Raw genomic sequence first — 17,339 nt, forward strand, 5'->3', positions numbered from 1 at the left:
TTGCCTGAAGAATTCCGTGGACAGAGGAGCCTGGCAGGAGAGTCTACGGGGGTCACAGAGATTTGGACACGACTGAGTGACTAACATTTTCTTTTTTCCCTTTCTGCTAGTCCTAGATAAATGCAATTTCTGGTGATTTGAGGCTGCCTAGGTGTACCTCTTTAGGTTCACAAAGCTGATCAGTTCTTCTTATCCACTGCATATTTAGTTTTAAAAATACTCATAGTCATGGAGTTTTCCTCCCCTTTCACCTCTACTACGAAGTTATTACACTATATTCCAGAGATTGGCAAACGACAGTCGGTGGTCCACATGTGACCTGCCGCCTGTTTGTGACAATGATGTTTTACTGCAGAGTAGTCACATCCATCCATTCACTATTGTCTACAGCGCCTTTCACACGGCAATGGCAGAGTCAAATAGTTTCCAAAAGACTATTTGGCTCACAGACTAAGGTACTTACTATTGAAGGTGTCACAGAGAAAATTAGTTGACCTTGCTCTATAGTAATTTTTCCTGCCCATGACTGCCTCACTTTCTCACTGTACATTTCACTATAAGTACAGGGGCAGTACTATAACCATCGAATGCCCTTTACCTAACACAATCCTTGGGACAGAGTTGGTATTTAGTGAAGATTTCAGATATCCTTTCTGTTTGGCTAAGCATCACAAAGTTCAGGAAATTTAAGTGACTGAAAACCACCTGAAGATTTAATCCTGAAAGAAAACTTCTCTTCTTTTTACTGGCAGAATTCTGCTCATCCTTCAAGGCCAAGGTCAAATACACATGATTTGAATATATCCTCTAAATCAATATCCTCCTCAAACAAACCAACCAATGGCTCCATCCTCTATGTACCACAGGACTTTGGAAAAACCAACAATACAGAATTATAATTTCATGTTAAAATTAAGAGACTATGAGTCTGTCCTCCTTATAGGATGTGACCTTTTTTTAAATTAGAGATTCTATTTTGCATTTTCTTTTATACCCTCAGCATCCAGCAAACAGCGGCCTTGCATTAAGTATTCATTAAATGAATGAATGAAGAATATACTCATTGTTAGTCTTAGCCTGGGTCATTTAACTTTCCTCTGCATTAATTTAACCACCAAACATAATATTTCCCCATCAACTTTCAAGGTTAAGAGCTCCATCAGTCCACCTTGAAGTCAGCTGCTTAATTGACCAGACTGCTTGCGGATGACATGGACTTATTCCCTTCTCACAGCACACAACATTTTGCTCTAAACACTTGTGAACATCCCCTTGACCGGATCTAAAATTCCTTTTTAACAAGGTATCTGCTGCTAAAGAGAAAAGCAATGAGCCCAATAATTCTTCCAGCTTCTCATTCTTTGCCTCGCTTAGGAGAGCAAAGGAAGGATGTGTGTAAGAAACGTGATCACTGTATTTCCTCAGCTCATTCACTTTGCAAATATTTAATCAGAACCTGATCTGAAAGAAGCTATGTGCTAAATCCGGAACTATAATGCCCACCCCCTCCAATTTTTGTCTTCCTTTCAGTATGGAGGAAGTCTTGTAAAACAGACTTTTGTTGCTGTTGTTGTTTTCCAATTGATGCATTTGAAAGTGTGCTCTCTCAAGAGGAAAATTAAAACAAACAAATGAATAAAAATAGCCCAGCATTATATGGCAATCTACTATATGATTAGCCCAAGACCAAATAGCAAAGTTGCTGTCTCTGGGGATATCTTCTCATCTGTTGAATAAAAATCCCATAAGACAATTCCACTGATTCTAAAAATTCTGAGTTTATGGTTGAAATTGGATTTTTCCGACTAAAGGTTGTGTGTCCTATTCAGCCTCTTTATACTGTTTAACAGATAATGAGTTATTTCAATTTTTAAAACAATCACCTGGTAATTGTAACAGAAATAAATTTGTGTTTGTAGAAATTAGTGTGTTATTATCTTTCTGGTGTTTTTTATCTTCTAGTTATAACAACTTTTTAATTTTTTTTTTTAACCAAGATATGTCCTCTTCTCTGGTAATTCCCTAAATGATATCCTCATTTGTTGAATGGTTATGAGGAATTCCAAAGCACTCAGATTCCTCAGAGGGGCTCTCACTAAGAAAAATACCCTCAATATATTCACAAATGCATGCAGCTACATAAAAAGCAAAGGCTATTTAGTTCTATGTTTAACGGAACCAGTGTTTGGCTGGTAAAAATGAGAGAACAATACTTGGTGTATCGGCCTACTGCATGCTTGACTGCTCCTCTTCCCTAGTCTGGGCTTCCCTTGTGGCTCAGCTGATAAAGAATCCACCTGCAATGTGGGATACCTGGGTTCAATCCCTGGGTTGGAAAGATCCCTTGGAGAAGGGAATGCCTACCCACTCCCATGTTCTGGCCTGGAGAATTCCAAGGACAGTATAGTCCATGGGGTCGCAGAGAGTCAGACACAACTGAGTGACTTTCACTGTCACTTTCTTTTTTCCCTGGTCTTGGAGAGAATTTGAGAAAGAAAGCCTGAAGGTGCCAGAGACAAGATGTTTATAGTAAATGTTTCAGTGCTTAAACCTACAAACATATTGGCTTTGGACTATTACAACTTAGGATGCAACGAACACTTGGATATTCAAATCATTAGCTAGACCTGTCACCCAAGAAAATGTACAGATGGCCAATAAGCACATGAAAGATCCCCGAGATCATATGTTATTAAGGAAACGCAAATTGAATCAAACACCCAACTTGACTTTGAGGTATGGAGGATCATGTATGAAGTTAGTCCTTGATAGTGACTGATGTCTGTGACATCTTGCCCTGGAAAACTGTATGAAAAGTTGAAGACAGAAGTGACCTCAATGGTCTTATTTTCTCATGAAGTATATACCATCAGTAAGCTACCAAAGATACAACAAGAAAGCTCAGACCTGGACAAGCTGTTTGCACTACACCAGGTATAAATGCACCATTTAAGAGTTCAAGTTGGTGTTTGAGTTCCATCAAATAATGTTGGATGACCATGGCTTAGATTTTCCTCATCTATAAAATGGGAATAATAACATGGGCCTCACAGTGTTGTTTAAAGATTAAATGAGACATCGTGTACAAAATACTCACTCCAGTATCTGGTATATAATGACATTTATGTTAACTGTTATTGTGATTCTCCATGCAATCACAACTTCACTACAGGGTCTAGAGTTGCATCCCTTCCTTACATGGATCCTTCAAGACTTGGGTCTATTTGCTGTTGTTATTCAGTCACTCAGTCATGTCCAGCTCCTTGCAACCCCATGGACTGCAGCACACCAGTCTTCCCTGCCCTTCACCATCTCCTGGAGCTTGCTCAAACTTACATCCATTGAGTCAGTGATGCCATCCAACCATCTCATCCACTGTTGTCCCCTTCTCCTCCTGCCTTCAATTTTTCCCAGCATCAGGGTCTCTTCTAATGAATTGGCTCTTCACATCAGGTGGCCAAAGTATTGGAGCTTCAACTTCAGCATCAGTCCTTCCAATGAATATTCATTGGTTTCCTTTAGGATTGACTGGTTTGATCTCCTTGCTGTCCAAGGGACTCTTAAGAGTCTTCTCCAACACCACAGTTTAAAAGCATCAGTTCTTCAGTGCTCAGCTTTCTTTATGGTCCAACTCTCACATCCATAAATGACTACTGGTAAAACCACAGCTTTGACAAGATGGATGTTTGTCGAAAAGTAATTTCTCTGGTACATGGGCAATACCCGAAGTCATGAAAAAAGTTTCAAATGTTTGATATTGTTTTAATACAACTGTGGGGAAGGTTTCAATTCAAGAAGTCTATAGTAATTGAGCCTCACTGCCTTCTTGGGGGCATGTCAGATGAGTACAGAAGTGGGGAGATGGAGTTTTGCCAGGTTAGCTTTCTTCTGGCAAGGAGATTTCTTAGAGGGAGCCATAGCTCTAAACTTTGTGTGTTTGGTGGATGAAGGAATGGAAGAAGTGAAGGAAAAAAATCAGGAAGTAGAAGTTAAGAGTAACTGAGAAAGCACCATGCCCACACAAAGAGTCTTCTTGGCTCCCAGGAGGTCAAATTAACTATTATTTTTTTTAATCAAAATCATATAATTTTCTGTGCTTCTTTATCCCCTTTTCAGCAGAGGAGTTGTTAATTTGCTGTCTTTCTTTCATAAAATGATACACTTAAATCACCCCTGAACCATACATGTGTCTATATGGTTCTTACAATTCAAGATTTACACTTACACATTTCATAAAAAACAATACATGTCTTTGGTGTGTCATTTATTCAGATGCCACAGAGCCTTTGCTTATGATCTTCTCTTCGACTAAATTGTCCTTCCCCTCCTCTCACCACTAAAATCAGACTCATATTTCAAGCACCCCCCCAAAAAAAATGTTATTTTCTGTTGACATGCCCAAGAAAAAGTAATGACCATTTCTTCTTTCATCCTATTCTACTTAGTTGAAAAAAATGCTAGTATAATTTAAATATTTGTCTACAAGTCTGAATGCTTGCTTAAACTTTAGTTCTGATAATAACCCTATAGTAGGTTCTCAAAAGTCTTTATTAGAAAATGATGCTACTCCATGTTTTGAGCATCAATTACTTTTCTAATTTTAGAGTTTTTCTTCCAAATATAATCTAAAACTCTCCTGGTCCTTTTGAGCATATTCTCTGATTCCCTTTTTTCCACTCAAAGTAAAACAATTTTATTACTTTTACCCTTATCAAAGAAGTAAAATATTGTTTAAAGAGACAAAGAATAAAACATTCTCGATAGGGAAAAAATTGAAATATCTCCTAATTCAACCACCAAAGCACAAAATAATTCCTATTTTGATGGAAATCTTTCTAGAATCCCTTCTTCCTCCTCCAACACAGACACAGACACACACATAAAGGAAATACAACTCAGTCTATTTTTACTGCCATTGGTAAGATTCTTGGGCTTCCCTGGTGGCTCAGCTGGTAAAGAATCCACCTGTAATGCAGAAGACCTGAGTTCGATCCCTGGGTTGGGAAGATCCCCTCGAGGAGGACAAGGAACCCCCTCTAGTATTCTTTCCTGGAGAATCCCCATGGACAAAGGGCTAAAGTCCATAGGGTTGCAAAGAGTCAGGCATGACTGAGTGATTAAGCACACAAGTACACAGTAAGCTTATACATATTTCATCATAAAATATTTCTTACACTTTAGGTCTCTGAAGTATGTCTGCTGATTTAACAAGTTTCTGCTGCTCATTAACTCCACAGGAGACCCTTCTGTTAATAAAGAGTTGAGCTAGTTCTTCCTCAGCTTAGTTCATTACCAACACAATTGTCAGCTAAATCCTTCTTACAGTTGATTATATAAAAGGTAGATAAAGCACAGCAGGTGTTTCAGATTTTAAGTGGACTGGGCAGCATTGCAGGGACTAGAGAATAGCTTCTTGCTTATAATCTGAGTCACAGTGAAGTGGACAGGACAGGGCATTCACATGAGGAAGGAAATAGACAATTTAGGAAGCACAGTGGGAGGGATGTTGTATGCCTTGGGTGCAAGCGTGGACTCACGGAATCCCACAGCAAAGGCTCAAAGAGGACTCATGTGTATCCTTCCTCTACCACGGAAAAATCTGGCTGAAGGAAGTTCATCAACTTGGAAAAGTCTCATGTACGTGAAGTGATGGAATTGCAGAGTCAAACCTGGTCGCTCTGGTTTGACATTCCATACCCTGTAAAAAGCATTTCCCACGATGGCCACAAGAATACCATACTTAGGGCTCTAACAGTGATCTCCCATACAGCTTTCTTGGTGGCTCAGATGGTAAAGAATTGGCCTGCAATGCAGGAGACCTGGGTTCAATCTCTGGGTCAGGAAGATCACCTGGAGAATAAAATGGCTATCCACTCCAGTATTCTTGCCTGGAGAATTCCATGGACAGAGGAGCCTCATGGGGTACAATGCATGGGGTTGCAAAGAGTTGGACACGATTGAGCAAGTAATACTTTCTTCACTTTCATAGTAATTATATAGAAAGAGAACTACAAATCTAAGCACTATAAAAGACCTAATTATACTAACAGCTAAGCAATTTTAAATAAAAAGTGTAGAAATGAAAACTGTGGCTAACATATTTTTTTAACAATGGCAAAAGTATTAAGGTGAGTGTAAAATGCTTGATGGAGAAGGCAATGGCACCCCACTCCAGTACTCTTGCCTGGAAAATCCCATGGACGGAGGAGCCTGGTAGGCTGTACTCCATGGGGTCACGAAGAGTCGGACACTTACTGAGCAACTTCACTTTCACTTTCATGCATTGGAGAAGGAAATGGCAACCCACTCCAGTGTTCTTGCCTGGAGAATCCCAGGGACGGCGGAGCCTGGTGGGTTGCCATCTGTGGGGTCGCACAGAATCGGACACGACTGAAGCGACTTAGCAGCTGCAGCAGCAGCAAAGTGCTTGATATGCATTAATCTCATTTAATTCTCATAGATTCCCATAAAGTAGTTAGTACTACATGAAGGAGAGTTTGCCTTTGCCTAGATAGAGCCACTCTATCCATCTTTCCCCAGCCTTATCTGTGAACTCGTGTGGACAATCAGCTCCTTCATCCTCTGACTGTCAATTGGGTTCAAACAATGGAAAAAACCTGGCAGGACATCGAGAGGAGGAAGGAGAGAAAGGTCAGTGTCTTTGTATTCCTTGTTCCCTTTCTACAAAGACCACAGCCGGCTGAGTCCTTGGGCAAGTAAGTCTAATCAGGCAGCACTTTCTATGCGGTTCTCTGTGGTTTCAGGTTCAGATAATCACTCCATTCATCCACCCTCCAGGTCCACAGGTCATGAAAGACCATTGAGGTCACTGGCCCTGTGGATTCCCTGTTCACTGCCCACAATTATATGAATACATCCTGCTGATGATACGGACTGCATTTCATCCCCATTTACAAGTAAGAAATGGATATTCAGAGACATGAGATGGTTTTTCCAAAGTCACAGAGGTAGTCACTGTTAGAACACAGATTCAACCCCAGACCAACAGCAAATCACAACCCACACCATCCTGCTGTCTCACGGTAATTCTTCTCCCAGCCTATAAAATCCACATTTCAACCCCTGTTTTCTCTGAAGTCCTTGATAGCCTGATGACCCACAGAGCAATGAAAGAAATCCAACTCCTGGATCAGTGGGAAGCAGTAGTAATATCTTCAGCCACCACAGGAGAAAGTACAATTTTATGAACCCAGGTCAGTTAGCATTAAAAAAAATGCTATAAATGTTATCTCCAAAATGTACACAGAGTAATTCACTTCTAAAATCCACCCATTAATGACACTAAGTATTTTCAAATATGAAAGAGGATATTTCAAGAAATTTCCATACTCTAACATTCTAATACCAGATTAATGAATGCCTGTACTGCCATTGTGGTTCTTAAATAGATAATACTGCACAAAATTAGAGGGAAGTGACAAAAGTCACTGGAGAATCTCAGGGACAGAGAAGCCTGGTGGGCTACAGTCCACAGAGTCACAAAGAGTCAGACACAACTGAAGCGACTTAGCACATCCCCAGAGGGAAGTGTCAAAAGTCAAAGGATAATCTTGTAGAACAGGAAGTCTTTAAAAGGTTATTTATCTGAAAGGCAGTGGTCTCCTTTCTGGGAAAAGGGGGAGATTGTGATATCAATAATCCCATACTACTAGCCAACCAGAAAGATGTGGTAATAAAACAATGTTTCTAGAACTTTTCTGGTGACTCAGCAGTAAAGGAGCTGCTTGCCAACGCAGGAGACATGGGTATGATCCCTGGGTTGGGAAGATCCCACAGAGAAGGAAATGGCAACCTCCTCCAATACTCTTGCCAGGAAAATCCCATGGACAGGGGAGCCTGGCAGGCTACAGTCCATGGGATCCCAAAGAGTTGGACATGACTTAGCGACTGAACTCAGAATGTCTTATACTCTGATATTCAGAATTCCTTTTAAATTTTATCCATAATTCCTTTAAAATTTTTATTATTGCTTTTTCAGTGTAAATTTTCAGTATTTTTATTATATATTGAAAAATTATGCAAAAGATGATGTTTTAATGAATTGGTGCTCCTCACCTATTACTGATTATATTCATATTATAATTAAAAATACATGTTCCACATTTTCTTCAATATACCTTATTTCCTAAGGAATAGTATCTCCTATTTAATAGGATGTTATTAAATATGAACGAGTAACTTCAGTCCAGTCTAGTAACTATTGTGAACTACTGGAGTTCTCTTATTTTAGAACATTTATCAATTTACTACTTTGTATGTTTTTCTAGATCTTAATCTTGACAAAAATCTTTACAAATCTAGTTTCATTTTATCTAGTGAGCATTTTTTTTTCATTTTGCTTTGTAGTATTTATTTATTTTTATTGGAGGATAATCACTTTACAAGGCTGTATTGGTTTCTGCCAGAGCAACATGAATCAGCTTATGTGTATATATACATACACACATATATCCCCTCCCTCTTGAACCTTCCTCCCTCCCCCACCCCATCCCACTCCTCTAGGACATCACAGTGTCAAGCTGAGCTCCCTGTGTTATATAGCACCTTCCCACTAGCTATCTACACATGGTAATGTATATATTTCAATGCTACTTTCGATTCATCCCACCCTCTCCTTCTGCAGCTGTCCATTCTCTATGTGTGCATCTCTATTCCTGCTTGGCAAATAGGTTCATCTGTACCATATTTCTAGATTCCACATATATGTACTAATATACAATATTTGTTTTGATGGTCCTTCGCAATGCTGGGGATTTGGGTTTGATCCCTGGTTGGGGAACTAAGATCCCACATGCTGTGGGGCAACTAATTTTAATTTTTGAATTGAAGTATAGTTTATTTATACCATTTCAGGTGTGCAGAAAAGCAATTCCTGTGTTTGTGTGTGTGATGACAACTGTTATCTCCATAACAGCACTATTAAATTACACCAGACTTTCAGCAAACATGGCACATTGCACATTCTTCACCCGCTAGATATTAAGTGTATGTACCACTCAACTGAGCTGGATACTCTTTGAGTACTGTTTTTTTTTCCCTTCATCTTTGCATCCCTAGAATATTGCTTGCATTGTTGACTCAATAAATGTGTACTGAATACATTTAGGAATGAATGATTGATGGAAAGCTTAAAGCAGAGAGCAGGGAGATTTCATCACTTAACTGAGGGAGAAACTATGAGTAACCTCAGATACTAAATACAATGTGGAATCTGTGTAGGATTTGGCATGTGTATAGGATGAATTTCTAGCAAATAAATATCATAGGATTGTCTTAAGCTAGGAATGCATTGTGTTCATTCACTATCATCATCAAATGGATTTACTAAGAATGGTGTTTTGTGGCATACTGTTTATTTCCTCTCACTCACATCATGCCTACCACAATGAAGGGTCCTTAATTCTGTACTCTTGGGTTTCCTCCTTTGTCCACTGCAGTGGGTTCAGTGGTGACTGCAGAGATAGCAGGTTCTAATACTTAGAATTTGTAAATGTTACCTTATTGGTAAAAAGTATTCACAGGTATGACTAACTTAAGGCTCTCGAGATGAGATCAACTTGGATTGTTGCATGGGTCCTAAATACCATCACAATTGTCCTTTTAAAAGAATAGCAGAGGGAGATTTTGGGCTTTCCCCCACCTGCCAATGCAGGAGATGAAGGTTCCATCCCTGGGTCAGGAAGATCCTCTGGAGAAGGAAGTGGCAACCCACTCCAGTATTCTTGCCTGGGAAATCCCATGGACAGAGGAGCTTGGCGGGCTACAGTCCATAGGGTGGCAAGGAGTTGGACACGACTGAGCAACTAAACAACAACCAAGGGAATGTACACATAGAAGGGAAAGCTAAGGGATTATAGAGGCAGAGGGCAGGGTAGCGTGGCCACAAGCCAAGAAACGCGAGCAGCCACCAGAAGATAACAAAGGCAAGGAATGTGTTGTTCCCTCAAGTTTTGGAGGCAACACCACCCTTGTTGACCTTGAATTCTTGGTTTTGGAAGTTTTGCCTCCAGAACTGTGAAAGAATAAATTGTTGCTCTGTTAAGCCGCCAGGTTTGTGGCTTAAATTTGTTACAGCAGCCATTCTAACCTAATTTGTTACAGCAGCCATTCTAACCTAATACACCCATAAAGCTAAACCTTAACTTGCCTTCAAAACTCACTCATAATTCTAGTACTCATTGTCTAACAGGCACTGTTTCTAGATGCAGAAGATGAAAGAGAAAACAATTTTCTGTAAAGCTTCCCTGCTTCATCCTTTTTATCCAAATTCAATTTTTACGTCTTCCTCTGTGTTGTCTCAGGCCCTGGTACTTAATTCCAGGGTACTTAATTATGGACCTTATCACTTTATAATTTATTTTTACATCTATCATTCCTTGAGAAGAAGACCAATTTTTATTTTATCCACTGCTCTTTCCCTTGGACCTCGAACAGTGTCTAGTCTAAAGCATGTGTTCAGAAACTACTTGGTGAATTAAATTGAATTAAGTTTCAGTAACGGCTTTACACGGAGAAGGCAATGGCTACCCACTCCAGTACTCTTGCCTGGAAAATCCCATGGATGGAGGAGCCTGGTGGGCTGCAGTCCATGGGGTCGAGAAGAGTCGGATATGACTAAGTGTCTTCACTTTCACTTTTCACTTTCCACTTTCATGCATTGGAGAAGGAAATGGCAACCCACTCCAGTGTTCCTGCCTGGAGAATCCCAGGGACAGGGGAGCCTTGTGGGCTGCCGTTTATAGGGTCACACAGAGTCGGACATGATTGAAGCGACTTAGCAGCAGTAGCAGCAGCAGCAACGCCTTTTCAAAAGAACAAAAGTTACGTGCATGGGGCTCCATAGATGGCAAATTAAAAATATGCACTTCCTTTTTATGGAAGAGGCAATGTTAATGAAATTCTGGCAAACTTTCAGACATTCAAAATGTACACATTGCAGAACAAATTTATATTTTTGGCAACAAAAAAGCAGACCATTATTCAGGTGTATTGAGATACACAATTGCATAGCACGCTTTCAACTGTTCACTGGAACCATGGGAGGAACATTCTAAAGGTCCAGAAAAAAAAGAAGAACAGAATGTAAAGGGATTGGTAAATTAAAAAAAAAATCAATTAGAAAGTAATTAGGTTGAATGGCATGCTTATATTTAATGGCTCGTCTACTGAGTGCCTTACCCTGAGCTCAGGCCAGGTGAGCAGTGTGGTTCTGTAGTTCTGGAAGAGGACACTGCAGTGGGGTAAGAAGGGTGGCAATAATCATTTTACTTGATGGAGTTTCTTGATTGTCCTGATGGCCAATTCCAATGTAGTGACTTTGTGTTGCAAATAAAGAATGTTTGTCTTCTTTCCGAGCTTTACTTCTGAGGCAATGCAAGCCCTGGAAATGTAGTTCCTGCACTCCTGCCAACCACTGCTTGAAGAAATTTTTGCTTGTTCCCAACACCTTTATAGGATGGACCTTTAAGTATATACTTCACAGGCAGTCATAGCCTTAGAAGTTCTGTTCACCATGAATTTAGGAGTTGCAAGCTTACTGTAAAGGAAGCTAGGAGAGTCCAAAGGAAGTTCCTTTATCAAAAACATATTTTACATAGATTATATGTTTATTGGGATGGCATTTATCTTGCCATGCCATTGCACAGTAAATGTTATTTTTAATTTAGTTCACTTGTGGGGTCTTAAAGGAGGAGAATGAAGATTGACAGGGCTGCATGACTCAAGCAGAGCCTTGACTCCCGCCATGCTGCTGCTGCTGCTGCTAAGTCGCTTCAGTCGTGTCTGACTCTATGCGACCCCACAGATGGCAGCCCACCAGGCTCCCCCATCCCTGAGATTCTCCAGGCAAGAATATTGGAGTGGGTTGCCATTTTCTTCTCCAATGCATGAAAGTGAAAAGTGAAAGTGAAGTCGCTCAGTCGTGTCCGACTCTTAGCAACTCCATGGACTGCAGCCCACCAGGCTCCTCCGTCCATGGGATTTTCCAGGCAAGAGTACTGGAGTGGGGTGCCATTGCCTTCTCTGGACTCTCTCCATGGCTTTCCTAAAAAGAAGTTCCTTGTTTTCTCTCCTCACATGATGGGTTCTGATCAGCTCAGAGCTTTTGGAGCATTGCAGCATGGGGCATACTCATTTCTCATGTGGCTAAAGCCCTCTGCAGAAACGTCTTCTCCCCTTTCCTCCTCCTGCTATTTTCCTGTTAGGCATTGCTTTTGGTTGGGTTCCCATATGGCACACTGGTACAGAATCCACCTGCCAATGCAGGAGGTACAGGAGACGCGAGTTTGATCCTTGGGTCAGGAAGATTCCCCTGGAGGAGGAAATGGCACCCAATTCTTGTCTGGATAATTCCATGGACAGAGGATCCTGGCAGGTTATAGTCCATAGGTCACAAAGAGTCCAACAGGACTGAGCACACACACACACACATTGCTTATAATACACAGAATAAAACTAATATCTTACTCTCTCTCTTTCCTCCTCAGTTGAGAAAACCATTTAAGCTTTTTATGGCTTTGCAAATTAAAGCCTGATCTTTCTCACCCAATAAATTATTCCTCCTTGCATGCATCCATTTCAGGCAAAAGGCACTATAAATCTGGAATTAAACAAATAAAGCCATCTTCCACGTGATGACTCAAAGACTGAGAAAAGCAAGGTTCTGAGTCAGAGGAAGGATTTTAGCATTTTGTGGACAGATTTTTCTGTTTGGTTATTCAGCCTTGTGTAGGATTTAATGATCTGAATCGACTCTTTGTAAAACCCACAGATCCATCTACGCAAAGCAAAAATAAACAGACTTGTTAGAAAAGATCACAGCAATAGAAGGAATAAAGCACATGCATGTCTGCCCAGCATTGCTGGATTGCACGATGGAGGGTCTGATATTTTTAAGGTGAGAGAGCATGTGATTACCCAACATGACCCCCTGAAATTGACCACAAATAGCAGTATTACTACCACCTTAATTGTCATATGTCACTAATGCTCTTGCCAGTATGTTTGGATCTGGAATAAATTATTTTACTCATTAGAAATAAACAAATATGGCTCAGTCCCTTTAATATCTCACAATGTGATGGTAGGGTTGGCACCACTGTCAACACTGATTGAGTACCTTTTTCCACAACAGGTTTAAAACAAAATTGAGACATGGCATTTGTGAGTTGGTCACTATTCAATATGTTCATTCAGTCATTTGCAAAAGATGATTTAGTGAACGCTTACTGAGGGCCAGGCACTGTTTTAGGCACCAGGAGTACCTCACCCACAGAGTAGATGTCTTCCTTTTGTGGAGCTTATATTACTGGGCTTTCCTGTTGGCTCTGACAGTAAAGAATCTGCCTGCAATGCAAGAGACCTGGGTTCAATCCCTGGGTCAGAAAGAACCCCTGGAGAAGGGAAGCTCATATTATAATAAACGTTCAAAAACATAAGTGAATCATCTAGTGTGTTATAAGGTGATAGGTTTTTGAGTAAAGCAGAAGTATGGCAAGGAAAATAGCAAGAACTCAAAGGCAGCAGTTGCAGCATTAAAGAGGGTCATCAGGCTGAGCTTTATTGACAATGTGAGATTGGAGTCAAAGTTTTAATGAGGCAGGGTAATTAGCTAGGCAGACACCTGGGGGGTAGGTTGGGGGCGGGGTGTGCTCCCAGCAGGAGAAGAACAGAAGCAAAAGACCTTAGGAAGGATGCACAACAGGTTTCTAGAACAGCTAGGATGACAGTTTGATTGAAATGGAGGAAGAGAGAGGGCCTACAGAATAGAAGGATGTTAGAAAAATGAGGGAGACAGATGACAAAGGCTGCTTGGATAGCAAAGAAGAGTCATATGAAATTCATTAAATACAAGTAATATTTGTGCATCAGGACCATACCTAACCTTGCAACGTTTTCCTAAGCAGGATTTGCTCTCCTTAAAACTACTACTTAAAGCTACTACTATTCAACTATTGGCAGCAGACACGAAAATTATGTCTGAGCTCCTATAATCTTGTATCAAAAGTTTGTATATCTTGCAAAGCTTTCAGTTTATGACATCTGTAAGCACAGGGCAGGAAATATAATCATCTCAACAGAAGGAAAACAAGCACCCTGCTTCAATCATCTCATTGGGCTTTGATATTTTTTTTTAAACATTCACGCCCTGTTCTATATCCAGAAAATGAGGATTAATACATTAGATTAATACATTAGAACAGCCCCAAGCGAGTGGCCTGAGCCTGGGCAAATAGGCCCAATTCTAAAATCCCTTTGAATAAAAGAAGAATTTTTTTTTTAATATTTGTTTGTTTTTCCTTAAGAGGATTTAAATAACAACATCTACCCTTTTGTGAGTGGTTGCTGTGTGCTAGACACTATTTACATGAGTTAACACTTTAATTCCCACAACCATTCTATGAGAAGGATACTATTACTTTTTCCCAATATTACAGGTAAGGAAGCTGAGGCACTGAAAAAAAAAAAAAAAAAAAATTGGTGACTTGTTTAGGTTGATGCAGTTGGTAAGCAACAGAACTACGATTCTCACCCCATTAGCCTGAATCCAAAGCTCAAATTCTTATGTATCAGACTATATTGCATTATTTAGAAATCTGGAAGCTTTGTTAGGAATTTGGAAGTCTTTCTGAAAGTATACAACGGGGATGCTGACATTTGACTACATGATGCAAAAACCACTGGAGAAGACTCTGCTGTTAGGAAAGATTGAAGGCAAAAGGAAAAGGGTTTGGCAAAGGATGAGATGGTTAGATCACAGCTCTGATTCAATGGACATGAATTTGAGGAAACTCCGGGAGATAGTGGAGGACAGAAGAGCCTGGTGTGCTGTAGTCTGTGGGGTTGCAAAGAATTAGACATGACTTAGCTACTAAACAACAAAACAAAGAGCAGTGAGTGTGGGAGGAGAAGAAAATGTGAATAAAAATGGACCCCCCACACACACACAGAATGAACATTATCTTTCATTTCTCCCTCCCACATTCAGGCCATCCAACACTGTCAAAGGCAAATCAGTTCATCAGCATCAGAGCAGTTATCTTCCAGTCAAAAGATGGAGAGACAATCTAGAATTATCAGAACGTGGAATAACACCATGAAAATGATCAAACTCAATGCACAGGAAAAAATACATGGTCTGCAAGACCACAAACCTCACAGAGCAAATAGAAGACTCTGAAAGACTACAACAGAAACTAGCACAATATTGTAAAGTAATTACCCCCCAAAAAAAATTATGATCTACTGAATAATAAACATGTGGGAAAAATAATTTTAGGTGATGCAGGTCATGTAAATTAAAATTCACAAGGCAACTTTATTACTTTTATTTTACTAGAAATGATGTAAGTCTTCTTCATTAATTTAAAACAGATTTTGTTTTTGTTTTGAATTAAAACATTAGAAAAATTCATCAAAGTGTCAAAAAGTTATATTCTGAGATACTTAAGAAATGGATCCTATCCATTAGAGAAGAACAAGGCTGCATGAAAAAAAAAATTTAATGGAAAAGAAATATTGGACTTAGAAGCAAGGTTGCTGCATTACGAGCTGTGCTGGACAGCAGAAGGGGCAAGGCCATTAAGCAAAGGAGCGAGTTGAAGAAGGGAACATACTTGTTGTTGCACAGTGCTAAGGAGAAGAGAAAAATCTGGAGAAATGGAAGCTTGACTCACACATCACTTTTCACCACTTCTCTCAGCCTCTCAATTCCCTTCCTCTACCTGGATGTTTTATATACTTTTTATTGTATCTCTGTGTGTGCACACTTTCGTTTTATAAATTGAATATTATTGTGTCTATATTTTCTGGAATATTCTCTGTTCATTAATTGTACGGCTAAAAGTTTCAAATTTTCCTCTATGTGGTTTTCTTGACATACATTTATAATAGCAATTTTCAAAATAGAAACAAAAATATATTGGAGTAAAGATTTTTGTATGTTTCCCTGATAGAGATGCTTACCCATTTATTCAACATTTTTAGCAAGCTGAATTAAAAATTTCTGTTCTGCCTCTGAGTTGCTGATCTGATGAGCAACAGCCACATATGTAACTGGGAATTCATTCATTTTTCTCCAGTTAGTTTTAAAAGGCTTGAAAAGATGTGAATGGGATGCCTAACTTTATTCAGCAATTTAACAAACATTACTGAAGGGGAACACATGTATACCTGTGGTGGATTCATTTTGATATTTGGCAAAACCAATACAATATTGTAAAGTTTAAAAATAAAATAAAATTTAAAAAAAAACATTACTGAATATAGTGCAGGTGGCTGACTCTATGGTAAAAATAAATAAAAAATAATGATTCAAGGTCTTTTCCCATTCAGGATTTCAGGATACATTTTCTTACAGAGAATATGGACACTTAAACAACTATCACACAATTTGCTAAGGCTGTGATAGATGTTTATATAAATTGCTGTGGGAATACAGACAAGGAAATACTCATGGTGCAGAGAGATAATCAAGTTCAGAACCAAAGAAAAGGGCACTGCATTTACTTAAATATATATATATATATAGTCACTATATATAATATATATTAATTATTATTTTTTTGAGGAATAATCAGCGCCACATGGTGGCCAACCAAATGCACTGGGAAGAGAAGGCAGCAAATAGCTGAGCTGAAGGTGACTCAGATATATCCTGGAAAAAAATACCTACTTGCTTCTGTTAATTAAGATGGAGAAAATAAAAGCATCCTTGAACTGACTTGTAAGGAGCAGGGAGAATGGATGATTTTAAACACATTGTTTTCATATGCTATGGGTCAGCTAAATGGAGCTGCAGTCCTGTAGAGCAAAACTGTACCATGTGTTTCATAATTTTTATATTAAATATAACATTAAAACATTAACATAGTAAAGACTATGAGAAATCTTATGGCAAAAAATTGGCTGAATTGATTTAATCTTGCTTACTTTTGTTTTCCTAAGTATTGCTATATCCTGTAGAACAGGTAACTAAAAGAACTTTGAAAAATATTGTAATATTGACACATATGTTATGTAAGATTCTCTGAGGAGCATATTGTTAAATCCGGGTGTTTAATGAGACCTTGGACTGCAAGGAGATCCAACCAGTCCATCCTGAAGGAGATCGGCCCTGGGATTTCTTTGGAAGGAATGATGCTAAAGCTGAAACTCCAGTACTTTGGCCACCTCATGCGAAGAGTTGACTTATTGGAAAAGACTCTGATGCTCTGAGGGATTGGCAGGAGGAGAAGGGGACAACAGAGGATGAGATGGCTGGATGGCATCACTGACTCGATGGATATGAGTCTGAGTAAACTCCGGGACTTGGTGATGGA

The 17,339-nt window shown here is 39.5% G+C and overlaps 1 protein-coding gene and 1 long non-coding RNA gene across 3 annotated transcripts in view; one reads left to right on the top strand and one right to left on the bottom strand.

Annotated features, from left to right (window-relative positions):
* Nucleotides 1-17,339, bottom strand: part of LRRC4C (leucine rich repeat containing 4C) — a 1,431,417-nt gene that overhangs the window by 1,068,300 nt on the left and 345,778 nt on the right. The window lies entirely within an intron of this gene.
* LOC133261402 (uncharacterized) lies at nt 12,771-15,438 on the top strand. The gene is made up of 2 exons (XR_009741053.1): nt 12,771-12,916; nt 15,008-15,438. It is a non-coding gene; the product is annotated as an uncharacterized LOC133261402 (long non-coding RNA).

Source organism: Bos javanicus, chromosome 15, assembly GCF_032452875.1.
Source record: "Bos javanicus breed banteng chromosome 15, ARS-OSU_banteng_1.0, whole genome shotgun sequence".
NCBI classification, from domain to species: Eukaryota; Metazoa; Chordata; class Mammalia; order Artiodactyla; family Bovidae; genus Bos; species Bos javanicus.